The following is a 16,327-nucleotide window of genomic DNA, read 5'->3' as shown; positions in this document are numbered from 1 at the left end:
GCAATAGATGGGAATTGAAAACAAAATGATTACTAATAATAGCTGAATTCACTGAATACATACTAAGGGCAGATATTGTTCTAAGTGCTTTTATGCATATGAAATTATTTAGACCTTACAGATATGACCAATTCTACAATGAAGCAAACTGATTCACTTAATAACTTACTCAGGATGACTCAGACTGTAAGTGATGGAACCAGAATTTAGACCCAGACAGCCTGGCTCAAAAGCCCTGGAAATTAATCACTACAACTGCTTCTCCAAGCTCACATTCCAGGGGCTCAGAATCGAATGAAAGACCCACATGGAATCAGAAGATGACACAAAAGTGTCATATGATTGAACATATCAAGGAAGGGGGACCAATATAGACTGGGAGAGTCTAGGAGGTATGTGTCAGGAAGGGCCAGAGGGCGGTGATATTCCAGGCATTTTTAACAGTTTAGTAACTGACACTACAACTAGATCTAAATTTCTCCCAGGGCTGAGTATGGTCGTGTGCCATGCTAAAGTTGCTTCAGTCATGTCCGACTCTTTGTGACCCCCATGGACTGTAGCCTGCCAGCCTCCTCTGTCCAAGGCATTCTCCAAGCAAGAATACTAGAGTAGGTAGCCATGTCCTCCTCCAGGAGATCTTCCCGACCTGGGATTGAACCCACGTCTCTTACGTCTCCTGCATTGACAGGCAGGTTCTTTACCACTAGCGCCACCTGGAAAGCCCACAGTTGTGTGACATCCTAAAAAATAATTTTGCCACTCCACATAAGGAGTGGTAAACCAGTCCTCCAGGGCAGGCAGAAATGGCCTCAGTGGAAAGGGCAGTGGGGAGCCCTTTGATTTGTATTTGCAGATTTCCTTTGCCCATTTCTATGGGGAGAATACTCCCACCACAGCAGATTTCAAGCTACCAACCAGACATCACTGGACTCATTTGGGATGAGATGGGTACCTGGGATGTCAAGTGCCGATCTGCGCTGGCACCAGCACACCACTGTGTGAAGTTCCTGTAGTGAGTACCAGAAGCTGAGGAAGCCAAGAGTTCAGTGGGTACGGAAACACCCGCCCGACGGAGAGAGGCTGAGGGCACTCAGGAGGGAGGGAACACCTGCTCAATCTCTAGACGGCTGCAGCAGCCAGGATGGTACATAAGTGTTAAGGCCCCCACAGTAAACCGGGGGGAACGGGGATATAAACCACAGAAACAAGGCAAGGAGCCCAGAGGAAAATAGCAGCACCAGAAGAGAGACTCAAGGTGAACACTAAGCCCAGTCAGAAGAGGAAACACCTGAGTTCAGGTAGGCACAGCCTTCAGGCAACATCCAGCCAGGTCTTGAAGTCAAAGCACAAAATCCAGAGTGCCTTCTCTGCCAGCTCCCCTGCTAATATATCCAAGTCCCTCCCAGTGCCTCCTTGAGGCTCTCAGAGGAGGACCCCACGTGTTGACCTCCACGGCAAGGCTTTCCACAGCACACTGTAATTATCCATGTAGATGCCTCCCACTAGGCTGGGAGCCCCTGCAGGCAAATAGCATATGATGTTGGCAAATCAATAGGCCAAGTCTGGCCCACCACCTGCTTTTATAGGGTAGAGAAGCCAAGAATGGTCTTCACATCTTTAAATGGCTGGGAGATAAAAATCAAAAGAAAAATAATATTTTATAATACATGTAAATTATGTGAAATGCCAATTTCAGTATCCACATACAAAGTTTTATTGTTAACACAGCCATGTCCTTCATTAACATATTTCACACTACCATATGGCCCATAAAACCTAAAATGCTTACTCTCTGGTCCTTCACAGAAAAGTTTGCCAACTCTCAGCACGTAGCATACCATGAGAAAGGAAACATTGAATCAATGCTTGATTAATGATTATCTGACCCTAGATGCATCCCCAGCCGTTTTTTAATCTCATAACTATCCAGATTTTCCTGGTTGGAGGACCCTGCTCACCCAGCAACCAGCTTTGTTTTCCAGCTCCCCCAAGCACTCTGCTACTAGTGAGAACCCAAATGAATCTTCCCAGATCAGTTGGTTCCAATCTGTCTGTATAAGGTTTTCCAAATCTGTACTTCTGTGGAATTTGACTAGGAGTTCTATTTTCAAAAAAAATACTTCACAACTAAATTAGCTTAATAAATTTTGAGCTACAAACCGGTGCTATGACAACCCAGAGGGGTGGGATGGGGTGGGAGGTGGGAGAGAGGTTCAAGAGGGAGGAGACGTGTATATACCTGTGGCTGATTCATATTGATGCATGGCAGAAACCAGTGTAACATAGTAAACCAGTCATCCTCCCAAGTGGCATTAGTGGTAAAGAATCCACCTGCCAATACAGGAGACATGAGGCAAGGGTTTGATCCCTGGGTTGGGAAGGTCTCCTCGAGAAGGAAACAGCAACCCACTCCAGTATTCTTGGATGAAAACTACCATGGACAGAGAAGCCTGGTGGGCTACATACAGTTCACAAGGTTGCAAAGAGTCGGACACAACTAAGCACACATACACCCAAAATTAAATATAAAAATAAATAAATGTTGAGCTAAACATGCTTCTTCAGCACAGAATTCCACACAGCCTTTAAGATACTGATGTTCCCTGTGAAACTCCAAGCCACATTTCCCCAACATTTGCCCTTTGAAATCTTTTTGTTGGCAACTGTTTACTCAGAGTCCACTCTGGGAATCCGATTCTAAAGGAAGTAGAGATCTGACAAATATATTGTCATCAAGGCCACATGGAGAGCTCATTGTTTTTTATGGTATATCCCTAGAAATGGACACACTTCTGTTTTTAATATTTATCTATTTATTTACTGCCACACTGGATCTTAGTCACAGCACACAGGATCTCTGATATTCAATCAGTTGCAGCGTGGGATCTTTAGTTGCAGCATGCAAACTCTTAGTTGTGGCATGTGGGATCTAGTTCCCTGACCAGGAATCCAACCTGAGCCCCCTGCATTGGCAGCACAGAGTCTTAGCCACTCCACCACCAAGAAAGTCCTGTGAACTCACTGTCACAACCCAAGTTATTTGGCTTAGTCATGGCCACCACTCCCTGTCCTTGGCTGTGGGTAGCATAAACTACCTGGCAGCCACAGCCCACATCACCCTGAAGAGAGCAGTCACTGCTCCACTGCCCAAAGATCCTGCCATCGCTGTCACCTGCAATGCTAACTCCCTCCACTCCTACAGGGCTTTGCTGAAATATCACCTTCTCGGCAAGTCAGTTCATTTCAGTCACTCAGTCATGTCCAACTGTTTGCAACCCCATGGACTGCAGCATGCCAGGCTTCCCTGTCCATCACCAACTCCCGGAGCTTACTCAAACTCATGTCCATTGAGTCGGTGATGCCATCCAACCATCTCATCCTCTGTCGTCCCCTTCTCCTGCCAGGGTCTTTTCAAATGAGTCAGTTCTTCACATTAGGTGGCCAAAGTATTGGAGTTTCAGCTTCAGCATCAGTCTTTCCAATGAATATTCAGGACTGATTTCCTTTAGGATGGACTGGTTGGATCTCCTTGCTGTCCAACGGACCCTCAAGAATTTTCTCCAACACCACAGTTCAAAGGCTCAATTCTTCAGTGCTCAGCTTTCTTTATAGTCTAACTCTCACATCCACACATGACTACTGGAAAAACAATAGCTTTGACTAGATGGACCTTTGTTGGCAAAGTAATGTCTCTACTTTTTAATATGCTGTCTAGGTTGGTCATAACTTTTCTTCCAAGGAGTAAGCATCTTTTAATTTCATGGCTGCAGTCACCATCTGCAGTGATTTTGGAGCCCCAAAAAATAGTCTGTCACTATTTCCGTTCTCGGCAAGGCCACCCTATTTAAAATTACAATCTCTCCCCACCCAAGATTCTGGGTTTTTACTTAACCTAACTACTTTTTCCCCTAACATTTATTTCCTTCTAACAAGTTATGTAATTTACTTCTTTACTGTGTAAGTTCCATGAAGCAGAGACTTTTTATCTATCCCCAGTGTGTCCCAAGCACCTAGAGGAGTGCCTGACACATAGCAGACTCTCAATAACTATTTGTTGCAGGACTAACTGAGTGAATAAATGGTTATAGCCTCTGATTCCCCCTCCAGTATTGCACCCACTGGCTTTGCATCCAGGATCTAAGAGAGAACAAGGGAGGGGCCAGATTGCACAATGGTAAGAAGATTTGCTTTCACTCTGAGATGGGGAAACAGTAGAAGGTTTTGACCACAGGAGAGAGATAATCTGACAGCATCCTTAGCCCAAGATGCTGGGAAGTGAATCCAGTAATTCTGATAAGAGATGATGGTGGCTTAGATCAGGAAGGAGTGGAAGTGATGAGAAGTGGTGAGAGTCTATTATAATTTAAAGGAACAGGCAGCTGAATTTGTTGGCAGGGAAGATGTAGTGTGAGGAGAGGGGGGAAAAAAGAGTCAAGGATGACTCCAAAATTTTTGGCCTAAGCAACTGGAAAGATAGAATTGCCAAAAACAGAGATGAAAAAAAAAAAAACTGCATGTGATGTAAGTTTGAAAGAAACAAGGGCAGGCTCCTACTGCACTCAGAATAAACCCAAATGCATAACTATAGCCTCCAGGTCCCTGCATGATCTGGCTTCTACCCACCTGTCCAACTTCATCTCACGCCAACTACACTCCCTGTCTTTCACAGTGCTCCAGGCACACCAGCCTCCTTCACTGCCCGTCTTTTTTTTTTTAACTTTCAAACACACTTTTATTTTCCTTTTTCCTCCTCACATACAGAACTTTCCCACACACTGAATTTCTTGCAGCTATAAAGTCATTCGATATTGGTCAGGTACCATTTTATCCCCTAAAACTTTGCTGGCATGAAAATATGACAGTTAGCCAGTGTTAAATCTATAAAATATTTACATAGCACAGCACATTTAAGCTTTAGACACATGGCAGTTAAACCACATAAAAACTGGACAAGACCCCCTAACCTACATGTTTAGAATCAGGCGTTCACAGTCCCTATCTGGTGTCTGTACATGGTTCAAAAGGCAGGAGAGGCAACAGGCAGTTACTCAGAAGGACATGGACCACTATTATCTGGAAGCACATTATGTTATCCCAGTGTCATGTACCACTCTACCTTACTCCAAGGCGGTCTCATAATTCTGGAGTGACAGGTCCCACTGATACAAAATGAAGACAGACAACACAACGTTTACTCTGTGGAGACATCCTAACTCCTACTGTGCATGCATGGTGATCTTGAATGCAACTCATCATAAAAACTTGTCACGGTCATTCTGGGTTTTTAGGTTGGGTGATCCATCAATCTTGCACTCAACCATTACTTCTTTTACGTCACCATCACTACCAAAGCTGAGCTGGATGGCAACTAGTGGCTGCAGGTAGCTCCCATACAGTTTTTTTCCATAATATGGAAAATATTTTAAATCTATCGTTCCATTGGGAGAATAAGTTGATAGAACTGCAGTGCTTTCACTCTTTCCAATACAGTTCCTTGGTTCTCCTTGAGGCTTTAATCCAATTATTCTGTTCATTTTCACAAGAATACAAGAGTTTCTTGCTTGGTAGCCAAACGTGGAATCATCCACATTACTGCATGCTTCAAGTAAGGCAAGAGGAAACTGACATGCTGTGTATTCTAGACCCTTCTGCTCAAAAAAGTTTCCACTGGTACAATCTGTGAGATTCCTCTGTTTTTCTAAGCCATATGGCTTTAGAAATTTCTTTTAAAAAAAGAAAAGAAATTTCTTAAGGTCATCAATGTACCCTTGATAGGATTCTGAATCAGACAGCCTGAATGAAAAATCCAACACCGACACTGGTTTTGGAAAAACCGTAAGTCCTGGACTAGGAGCCTGGTCACAATATTTTGGAACCTCACCGTTCAGAGTCTGAAGCATGGCCCACATTGTGAATGAAACGAGCGCAGCCAGGAACCCATAAAAGACTAGGTAGAAGAGCAAGATCAAACCCCAGCTCTTGGCGGTGCACCCCAGGAACTCTCCGGTGGTCCGGTGTAGATGAAGAGCTTTTACTCGGCCAGGCTGTGGTTGAAGTCCTCATGGTGTGTGTGCCGACTACTAGGGGAGCGGCGGCCGCAGGGCCGGAAGCTGCGAGGAACGCGGAGGCGCGCTGAGGCTCGAACGGCGCCGCCCAGGGACGGCGACGGAACCCTGGCTGCAGCGAGCGCTCAAGCCGTCCGCGCTGCGCGGCGCGAGGCCGCGCCACCCCGGGCCGCCGCTCCGGCGGTGGGAGCCTGATGTCTACCATCTTCTTTCTTTATTTATCTTGACTACATCTTGTCTTCTCCACCAGCTTATGAGGTCCATGGCAGCAAGGACGTGACTGTCTTGGTCACAACTGCATACCAAGTGCCTGGCATATAATAAGAACTCAATGAATGTTTATCAATTGGTTGGTTTGAAAAATAGTGTCCGTATCTGGAGGGATCTAAGCTAAGCAGGCATTTGTCACTGAGGAAAATAGAAAAAGCAAAATGTTGTGAGATGATTGGAAGAGAAGCATCATTCATTCATCACCCTAGCCACTGTTTACTGAGCATCTACCATTGATGGAATAAGCCCTTTGTACTCTGCAAGAGAAACCACAGTCGCGTTCCCTCTCAGCGCTGATGAGCTCTTAATCCAGTATGGCTGACCCTGCGGTGTCCTGAGCCTCCTGCTCTCTGCTTTGACCACTTTATATAGGGTAACTGGTACTTCACAGGTACAGCAGCATTTAAATTAACTTGCCTGGTGTTTTAATTTAGAAAGTTTGGTGGGGAGCAGATTCTGATAATAATGCTAATACATTATGGCTTACGAAATGTGGGACACTGGTGAGAAAAATAATTACCATCCACACTTCTATTACCCAGGTAAAATTAGCGGATCCCCTCCAAGTCTTCACTGTTTCTTTTTACCTTTATTGTCAGTGTTGCTCAAAAGGCTCACAAGAGCACATGTCCAGAATTATTGGATAAAGTAGGACATTTGGGTGGAAAATTTTTGGATTGGTGAGAAAAATGATATTAGAGAAAGACTACTGAGAAAGCTGTGGGGGACACAAATTGCTTATTTATTAGAGATACACACTGACATTCTATGAGTCTAGAAAAAAATGAAGAAAAATGGCAAAATGTTTACAGTTGGTGCAGTTTTATGTCAGGTACCTGAGTGTTCAATATAATATTCTCTTTATTTTTGAGTATGTTTGAAGTTAGAATTTTTCCATAATAAAAATTTTTTTTTTAAGTCTATTGTAGTAATCTGGGAAAACCTAGACATGGGTGGTGGCAGAGAAAATAGAAAAGAAACAAACCAAAAAAAAGATTGACTAATACAATACATTTGACCTTGATAACAGATTTTGATGCAAAAACTTCAGCTGAGGGAAGAAGCAAAACTGACTCATTTCTATAGCCTTGGAAATAGAATAATGTCATTAAAGAGAATCTGTCTATAAATTCCTGAACTTGAAACAATGTACCTCATTGGCCTGTATGTATGGAAATTAATAAACTATGTGTTTTTTTTAAAAAGTAGGGTATTTGGGGGATTCTAATTATTCAGATATGTGCTAGGAAAAGAGGGAACTAAAGTCCTCTATAATTGTAACTGATGGGAATTAATTGAGAATGATTTGAAGATAGATTATTAAAAGCTTCCAAGTTTGGACTTGTTTCCAGCTCACTTGCTCAAATCAGTTTCTACACCTTGCCTCTATCTTCCCATCAGAAATGCCAATGAGCCTGGAAGTACCTCACACTATAGCAATTCAGCAAATACTGCCCTGGAATCAAGAGTAAATGTAGTACCTCCCAGAACAATGAAACAGATTCACAAGCCATATTTAGTCATCTTTCCCATAAGATGGGAAACTGTTTGAAATACGAATCATCCCATACAGGACACCTACTCTGAACTAACTACAGTGCTGGACACTTTCCATAATTACAGAATCTTCACAGTGGCCCTAGAGGCAAGAAGTGGCTTCACATGGCAGAGGAAGACGTTGAAGCTCAGCCAGGTAAGTGAATGTCCAGGGTCCCGCTTGACAAGGGCCTGGATAAAGCTAGAATTCATCTCTCTCTGGCTCCAAGGCCTTGTTGAGCTATACTGATAGACTTCGCCTTGACCACGAACCGTGGGGATACAAGGAGGACCTTCCTTGTGTCGGATTTAAAACTGCTCATGAACCCACAGTGCTGAGTACAGACTATCTAAAGGGAACTAGGGAAAACATCAAATTAATTGAGATCATCACAGGGTGAGATTCCTACTTAATAGACTAACTACACACTGGGGACCTGGCCTCAATACAGCCAGAATTGCAAACCACAGTCTTGTCTTATTCAGGAAATGCATTTGGACGTCTAGCTGCCTGCTACCACCTTTGATGAAAGTGTGTTCAATAATCCACACTTGGGTAAGGGACTGGGCCACTGAGAGATGGGTGAGGCCCTTTTGGGAGCCCCAGGTCACGTCATGTTCCACTCTGACCTCAGTTCCAGAGGGAGAGGTCAGAGGCTTGGTATGGGAACAGGATAGACCCCATACACACACAAGCTTATTTTACCCCCAAAACAGAAGTGCACTGCGTTCCCTAGAAATGCTATGGGTGGGAGGGAAGTGAGGGTCAAAGAGTCAGGAACTGGAACTGCATCTGCTGACTAAGGGGAGTTTTCCAACTAAAACAATTAAGCAAGGACACTGGTGCCCTGGGAAGATTTTCCCATTTCCTGTCTTGATAGGACCTCAGCCTTCCTTCAGCTTACACACTGTGCCTCCTCTTTGAACACTGAGTTAGGTATGCTGCTTTCCCTTCCAATGCAGGACAGGTGACCTCAGGTTTAGTGAGAGCCTCATCACGTGAAATATCCAGAAGAGGCTGGATAAACACCTGACAGGGACAGCAGGGACTTGATTCAGATTTGATATGGGATATTCATTCAATCTCTCGTGTTCAAATGCACCAACTGTTGAGCTGCACTAGTGCACAAAGTAGGCCTGATCCCTTCATGGAACTGACAGATCAGAGGAGAAGACAGGCATGAAAAACAAAGGCAGAAAGAAACATGTAACTACCAACTGTGATGGTGCTAATTACCAACTGTGCTTTGCTGGAGCAGCCGTGAAGAGAGACCCCACATCCAAGGTAAGAGAAAACCAAGTAAGACGGTAGGCACTGAGAGAGGGCATCAGAGGGCAGATAGACTGAAACCACAATCACAGACAACTAGCCAATCTGATTACATGGACCACAGCCTTGTCTAACTCAATGAAACTAAGCCATGCTGTCTGGGGCCACCCAAGAGGGACAGGTCACAGTGGAGAGGTCTGACAGAATGTGGTCCACTGGAGAAGGGAATGGCAAACCACTTCAGTATTCTTGCCTTGAGAACCCCATGAACAGTATGAAAAGGCAAAAAGATAGGACACTGAAAGATGAACTCCTCAGTTCGGTAGATGCCCAATATGCTACTGGAGATCAGTGGAGAAATAACTCCAGAAAGAAGGAAAGGATAGACCCAAAACAAAAACAATACCCAGTTGTGGATGGGATTGGTGATAAAAGCAAGGTTCGATGCTGTAAGGAGCAATATTGCATAGGAACCTGGAATGTTAGGTCCATGAATCAAGGCAAATTGGAAGTGGTCAAACAGGAGATGACAAGAGTAAACATCAACATTCTAGGAATCAGCAAACTAAGATGGACTGGAATGGGTGAATTTAACTCAGATGACCATTATATCTACTACTGTGGGCAGGAATCCCTTAGAAGAAATGGAGTAGCCATCAAGGTCAACAAAAGAGTCCGAAATGCAGTATTTGGATGCAATCTCAAAAATGACAGAATCATCTCTGTTCGTTTCCAAAGCAAACCATTCAATATCACGGTAATTCAAGTCTATGCCCCGACCAGTAACGCTAAGAAGGTGAGGTTGAACGGTTCAATGAAGACCTACAAGACCTTCTAGAACTAACACCCCCAAAAAATGTCCTTTTCATTATAGGGGACTGTAATGCAAAAGTAGTAAGTCAAGAAACACCTGGAGTAACACGCAAGAAACACCTTGGAGTACAGAATGAAGCAGGGCAAAGGCTAATAGAGTTCTGCCAAGAGAACGCACTGGTCATAGCAAACACCCTCTTCCAACAACACAAGAGAAGACTCTACACATGGACATCACCAGATGGTCGACACCAAAATCAGATTGATTAGATTCTTTGCAGCCAAAGATGGAGAAGCTCTATAACAAGAGCAAAAACGAGACTGGGAGCTGACTGTGGCTCAGATCATGAACTCCTTATTGCCAAATTCAGACTTAAATTGAAGAAAGTAGGGAAAACCACTAGACCATTCAGATATGACCTAAATCAAATCCCTTATGATTATACAGTAGAAGTGAGAAATAGATTTAAGGGACTAGATCTGATAGACAGAGGGCCTGATGAACTATGGACGGAGGTTCGTGACATTGTACAGGAGACAGGGATCAAGACAATCCCCATGGAAAAGAAATGCAAAAAAGCAAAATGGCTATCTGAGGAGGTCTTACAAATAGCTGTGAAAAGACAGGAAGCAAAAAGCAAAGGAGAAAAGAAAAGATATACCCATTTGAATGCAGAGTTTCAAAGAATAGCAAGGAGAGATAAGAAAACCTTCCTCAGCAATCAATGAAAAGAAATAGAGTAAAACAACAGAATGGGAAAGGCTAGAGATCTCTTCAAGAAAATTAGAGATACCAAGGGAACATTTCATGCAAAGAGGGGCTCAGTAAAGGACAGAAATGGTATGGACCTAACAGAAGCAGAAGATATTAAGAAGAGGTGGCAAGAATACACAGAAGAACTGTACAAAAGAGATCTTCATGACCCAGATAATCACAATGGTGTGATCACTCACCTAGGGCCAGACATCCTGGAATATGAAGTCCAGTGGGCCTTAGGAAGCATCACTACGAACAAAGCTAGTGGAGGTGATGGAATTCCAGTCGAGCTATTTCAAATCCTCAAAGATGATGCTGTGAAAGTGCTGAACTCAAAATGCCAGCAAATTTGGAAAACTCAGCAGTGGCCACAGGACTGGAAAGAGGTCAATTTTCATCCCAATCCCAAAGAAAGGCAATGCCAAAGAATGCTTAAAATACTGCACAATTGCACTCATCTCACATGCTAGTAAAGTCATGCTCAAAATTCTCCAAGCCAGGCTTCAGCAATACGTGAACCGTGAACTTCCAGATGTTCAAGCTGGTTTTAGAAAAGGCAGAGGAACCAGAGATCAAATTGTCAACATCTGCTGGTGCTGGGGTCCTTTAATGGACCAGAACCTGATAGTACAGAGTTGATGATAAGAAAGAAAGAAGAAAGGAAAGAGGCTGAGCAGCCTGAAGGGGACAGAGAGAGAGAGATGAAGAAAGACACGGGGTCCGAGTTCTGATGGAACAGCGTGTTTATTCAACATATTGTGGGCATAAAAAAAAAAAACCATATTGTGGGCATATATATACTGTCTTACAAGATAGCTTTTTCAGCAGAGATAGGGATCAAAAAATCTTACAAGTTATCCAGGAAGCCTGAGGCTAGAATCATTCTCAAGAGAGGGGATTGTAAAAGTTACTTTCCGTATCAGAAGGGAAGAGAGTTGTAAATGGCTACTTTTCGCCATATGGAAAGGCTACTTTCCATACAAACGAGATAGATAAATTCCTATTATTCCCAGGAGCTGGCTTGCCAGCCCCTCTCGCACCTGCATATCAGGCCTCCCTGTCCATCACCAACTCCCGGAGTCCACCCAAACCCATGTCCATTGATTTGGTGATGCCATCCAACCAGCTCATCCTCTGTAGTCCTCTTCTCATCCTGCCTTCAATCTTTCCCAGCATCAGGGTCTTTTCAAATGAGTCAGCTCTTCGCATCAGGTGGCCAAAATATTGGCGTTTCAGCTTCAACATCAGTCCTTCCAATGAACGCTCAGGACTGATCTCCTTTAGGATGGACTGGTTGGATCTCCTTGCAGTCCAAGGGACTCTCAAGAGTCTTCTCCAACACCACAGTTCAAAAGCATCAATTCTTCTGCACTCAGCTTTCTTTATAGTTCAATTCTCACATCCACACATGACTACTGGAAAAACCATAGCCTTGACTAGACGGACCTTTGTTGACAAAGCAATATCTCTGCTTTTTAATATGCTGTCTAGGTTGGTCATAACTTTCCTTCCAAGGAGTAAGCGTCTTTTAATTTCATGGCTGCAGTCACCATCTGCAGTGATTTTGGAGCCCAAAAAAATAAAGTCAGCCACTGTTTCTACTGTTTCCCCATCTATTTCCCATGAAGTGATGGGATCAGATGCCATGATCTTAGTTTTCTGAATGTCGAGCTTTAAGCCAACTTTTCCATTCTCCTCTTTCACTTTCATCAAGAGGCTCTTTAGTTCTTCTTCACTTTCTGCCATAAGGGTGGTGTCATCTGCATATCTGAGGTTATTGATATTTCTCCTGGCAATCTTGATTCCAGCTTGTGCTTCCTCCAGCCCAGCATTTCTCATGATGTACTCTGCATATAAGTTAAATAAGCAGAGTGACAATAGACAGCCTTGATGTACTCTTTTTCCTATTTGGAACCAGTCTGTTGTTCCATGTCCAGTTCTGTTGCTTCCTGTCCTGCAAACACGTTTCTCAAGAGGCAGGTCAGGTGGTCTGGTATGCCCATCTCTTTCAGAATTTTACACAGTATATTGTGATCCACACAGTCAAAGGCTTTGGCATAGTCAGTAAAGGGATTAAATCCGTGGCCCCTGCAGTGGCAGTGAGGAGTCCTAATCACTGGACCACCAGGGAAGTCCCTGGATGCATATTTTGGACACAGAATTGCCAGGACTTGGTGGGACTGGAGAGGTGAGGGCTGGGAGGAGAGGTGAGGAAACTGAGATGACACTCATGTTTGGGACCGGACAAGAGCATCTGAAACTGTATGTTTAGAATACCGTATAGATTCCCAGGTGATGGGGCTTAAAAATGCAGATTAATAGGCAAGAGGTGGGGCCAGCTGTCCCTTGGAGAAACACAGAGCCACCAGGGACTAAAGGCATTGCTGCCTCAAATACCTTTCTGATGTTGGGGCCGAAAGGAGAAGCAAGTGAGGTTTTACCCAGGTGTCCCAAACTCCTGTCTGTTCTTCCCCTTTCAGGATCCCAGGATTTCTACACTACCTCCAGCCGGTACATTATTTGGGAGATAAACATATGGAATTCCTACAATCAGTAAGAAAAACATAGAAGACCCAATAGAAAATGGGCAAGAGATGTGAACAGGCCTTTCACAATAAAAGGATATCCAAGTTGCCAATAAACACATGAAAAGGTGCTCAACTGCATTAGGTATTAGAGAAACAGAATAAAACCATAGTGAACCTACCCACCAAACAGCTAAGATGAAAAAAGCTAATGATACCAGTTGTTGGCAAAGATCCAGAGCAGCAAACTCTCTTCTATATTATGAATGGGAATTTAAATTGACACAACTACTTTAGAAAAAAAAGTGTTTGACAGCATCTACTAAAGCTGAATATATATATACCTCATAACCCAGCCATCCATTCCTATGCATTTATCCAATGATATATATATATGTATTTGTGTCAGAAGATACATATGATAATGTTTTGAGGGGCACTATTCGTAACAGTCAAAAACTGGGGAAAACTCAAGTGTCCATCCACAGGAGAATGGATTAATTGTAACATATTCAGATAAAAGAATGCTGTGTAGAAATCAAAGTGTATAACCAACACTGCATGTAAGAGCATGGATGAATCTCACAAAATAACATTGAAAAGTGAAAAAAAACGCAAAATTGTCTGTGGTTCAACTTACATGAAGTTCAAAAAACTGGCAAAACTGGTGATAAAAGTCAGGAGAGTAGAAGCCTTAGGAGAGGGGGTGATTGTGATTAAGACTGGATATGAGGAGGTTTCTCTGATGCTGGTAATGTTCTTTTTCTTAATATGTGTGTCTGCTACATGGGTGAGTCCGTTTCATTAAAAATCATTAACCTGTGCCTTGTGATTTGTCTACATTAAAACTTATTTATGCTATAGATCAATAAAATGTACTCTAAAAACATCTTTTGGGAGAGTGTTTGCCTATGGCAGGCAGGGGCAATACAGCTACAATAAATAACCAAAAGCATAGTCAAGGATAACCCAGGTCACAGCCAATCAGTGCCAAGCACCAACTTAAAAGAATGAGGATGAAAAAATAATATTAATAGATTGTAAAACCTCTTTAAAATGTTTATTTTCTGAGCCTTGAGGTACTGTTATTACAGCATTTGGCTGCCAACTTAGGTTTTGTCTATATGATTTGGTTGCATTTTGGAAGTTTACAAAGGCATTGTTGCATCCTTTCCAAGGCAGGCTTTTGTACACATATACATGTACACACCCATCTACCAACAAGGATATATACTGCACATAATGTAGTTTGTGACTATAAAACAATGAGAATGATTCCCAAAACCACCCACAAAATGAGTCTGATTATTTTATCATCACACCTGCTGCATGTGGTGCATGCTCCTTGCCACCAAATGCCCATTACAGAATCCACAAATGATCTGAGAGGCTGGCCTGGTCATCAAAAAGCTGTGCTGTGAAATGAAAAAAAAAACACATCCTCTGGGGCCCACCATTTATCTATGTGCCCCTGGCCAAATGATTCAACCTCTTAGACTCAGTTTTGGCTCATATGAAATGGAGGAAATTCTACATAAATTGTGAGACTGGAGCAAGAATTAAATAAAATAATTTACAGGAAAGCGCCTGCCATGTATTAAGCCCTTAACAAATGCTAGACAGCTGCAGAAACGTAGCAGATAGTTTATCCTGCAATTCTACTCATTTTAAAGTAAACACATTAATAGTCTCTATTTTTTTCCACAGCTGAGGGAGAACAAAAGTTCAGGTCTTTTGAACTTGCTTTATAGACATTTTCAGAAAATGTTTAAAAATATGCCAACCCTGTCATTTCAGAAAGAAAAGCAGACACATACAGGGAAGAAGAGCATTGGAACCTTAAATTTGAAGTCATGGAACAGACACCATTTCAGGTACACACAATAACACTAAAAATAAACTGAACCACCAATTAATGACTCAATGAAAAGAAGCTCCAAAATAAAAATCATAAAAGTAAATTTATTCTGGTTTCATAATTTAATCAAATTTATTTCAGTAAAACTAAACTACTTCCAGTGACAATAAATAATTACTAAGAAAAAATAACTTCAACTGCAACTGTCTAAATAAAAATCTTTAATTTGGGGCTAACTAAATATATAATATGTCTTTCAAATTTTTTTCCTGACCTATATTTTTTTCAACATAATTCCACTAACATTTTGACCGCATTTGTGATTAGAAAATGAACTTACTTCACCTGAATACCAGCATATTAACTAAAGTGTGGGACATTTGTATAATGGACATTAAAAATATAACCATAAAAGTTGCATTTCTAAATATCGAATGGACCACCTACAAGGATGCTGAAGTCACCCTGAACAACAAGACAGGAAGACAACAGTGAGCTAGAGTAGGGGGAGGATGTGAAGCAAGTGCAAAGGCCCTGGGGTAAGTGAGAATATGTCACTTTGAGGAACAGAAAAAAGTTCATTAAGAATGGAGAGCCAAGTACCATGGGGAAGGTAATGGAATAGAATGCAAGCTATTTTTATGAAGACTTTAGATCACATGCTAATGAGTTTATTTTTTATCCACAGGGAAGCTATTAGAGGATTTTAAGTAGAGAGAACTGCAATCAGATTTGTGTTTTTGAAACATCACTCTAATAAATAAACTATGATACATCAGATAATGAAGTATTGGTGGTGGTGGTTTAATTGCTAAGTTGTGTCCGACTCTTAGCAACCCCAGGGACTGTAGCCCGCCAGGCTCCTCTGTCCGTGGAGTTCTCCAGGCAAGAATACTGGACTGGGCTACTATTCTCTTCTCTAGGAGATCTTCCCAACCCTGGGACTGGACTTGGGTCTCCTGCATTGCAGGCGGATTCTTTATGAACTGAGCCACCAGGGAAGTCCAATGAATTACTATTCCGTGCTAAAAAGAAATGAGCAGTCAAGCCATGAAAAGGCATGGAGGAAACTTAAAGGCATATTTCTAAGTGAAAGAAACCAATCTGAAAAAGCTACATACTGTATGATTCCAAATATACTGACATTCTGGAAAAGGCAAAACTATGGAGACAATAAAAAGAAAAGATCAGTAGTTACCATGGGTTAGAGGAGAAAAAGGAATGAACAGGCAG

General features: G+C 42.5%; 1 protein-coding gene and 1 pseudogene across 2 annotated transcripts in view; both read right to left on the bottom strand.

Moving 5' to 3' along the window:
• PDE1C (phosphodiesterase 1C) overlaps positions 1 to 16,327 on the bottom strand; it is a 594,246-nt gene that overhangs the window by 534,739 nt on the left and 43,180 nt on the right. The gene's annotated exons all lie outside the window — the stretch shown is intronic.
• LOC145523934 (sodium/potassium-transporting ATPase subunit beta-3 pseudogene) lies at positions 5,217 to 6,270 on the bottom strand (annotated as a pseudogene).

Source organism: Giraffa tippelskirchi, chromosome 10, assembly GCF_054371585.1.
Source record: "Giraffa tippelskirchi isolate mGirTip1 chromosome 10, T2T-mGirTip1v1.2.pri, whole genome shotgun sequence".
Lineage (NCBI taxonomy): Eukaryota > Metazoa > Chordata > Mammalia > Artiodactyla > Giraffidae > Giraffa > Giraffa tippelskirchi.
The sequence above is the reverse complement of the archived record's forward strand: the minus strand, read 5'-3'. Positions and strand labels throughout refer to the sequence as shown.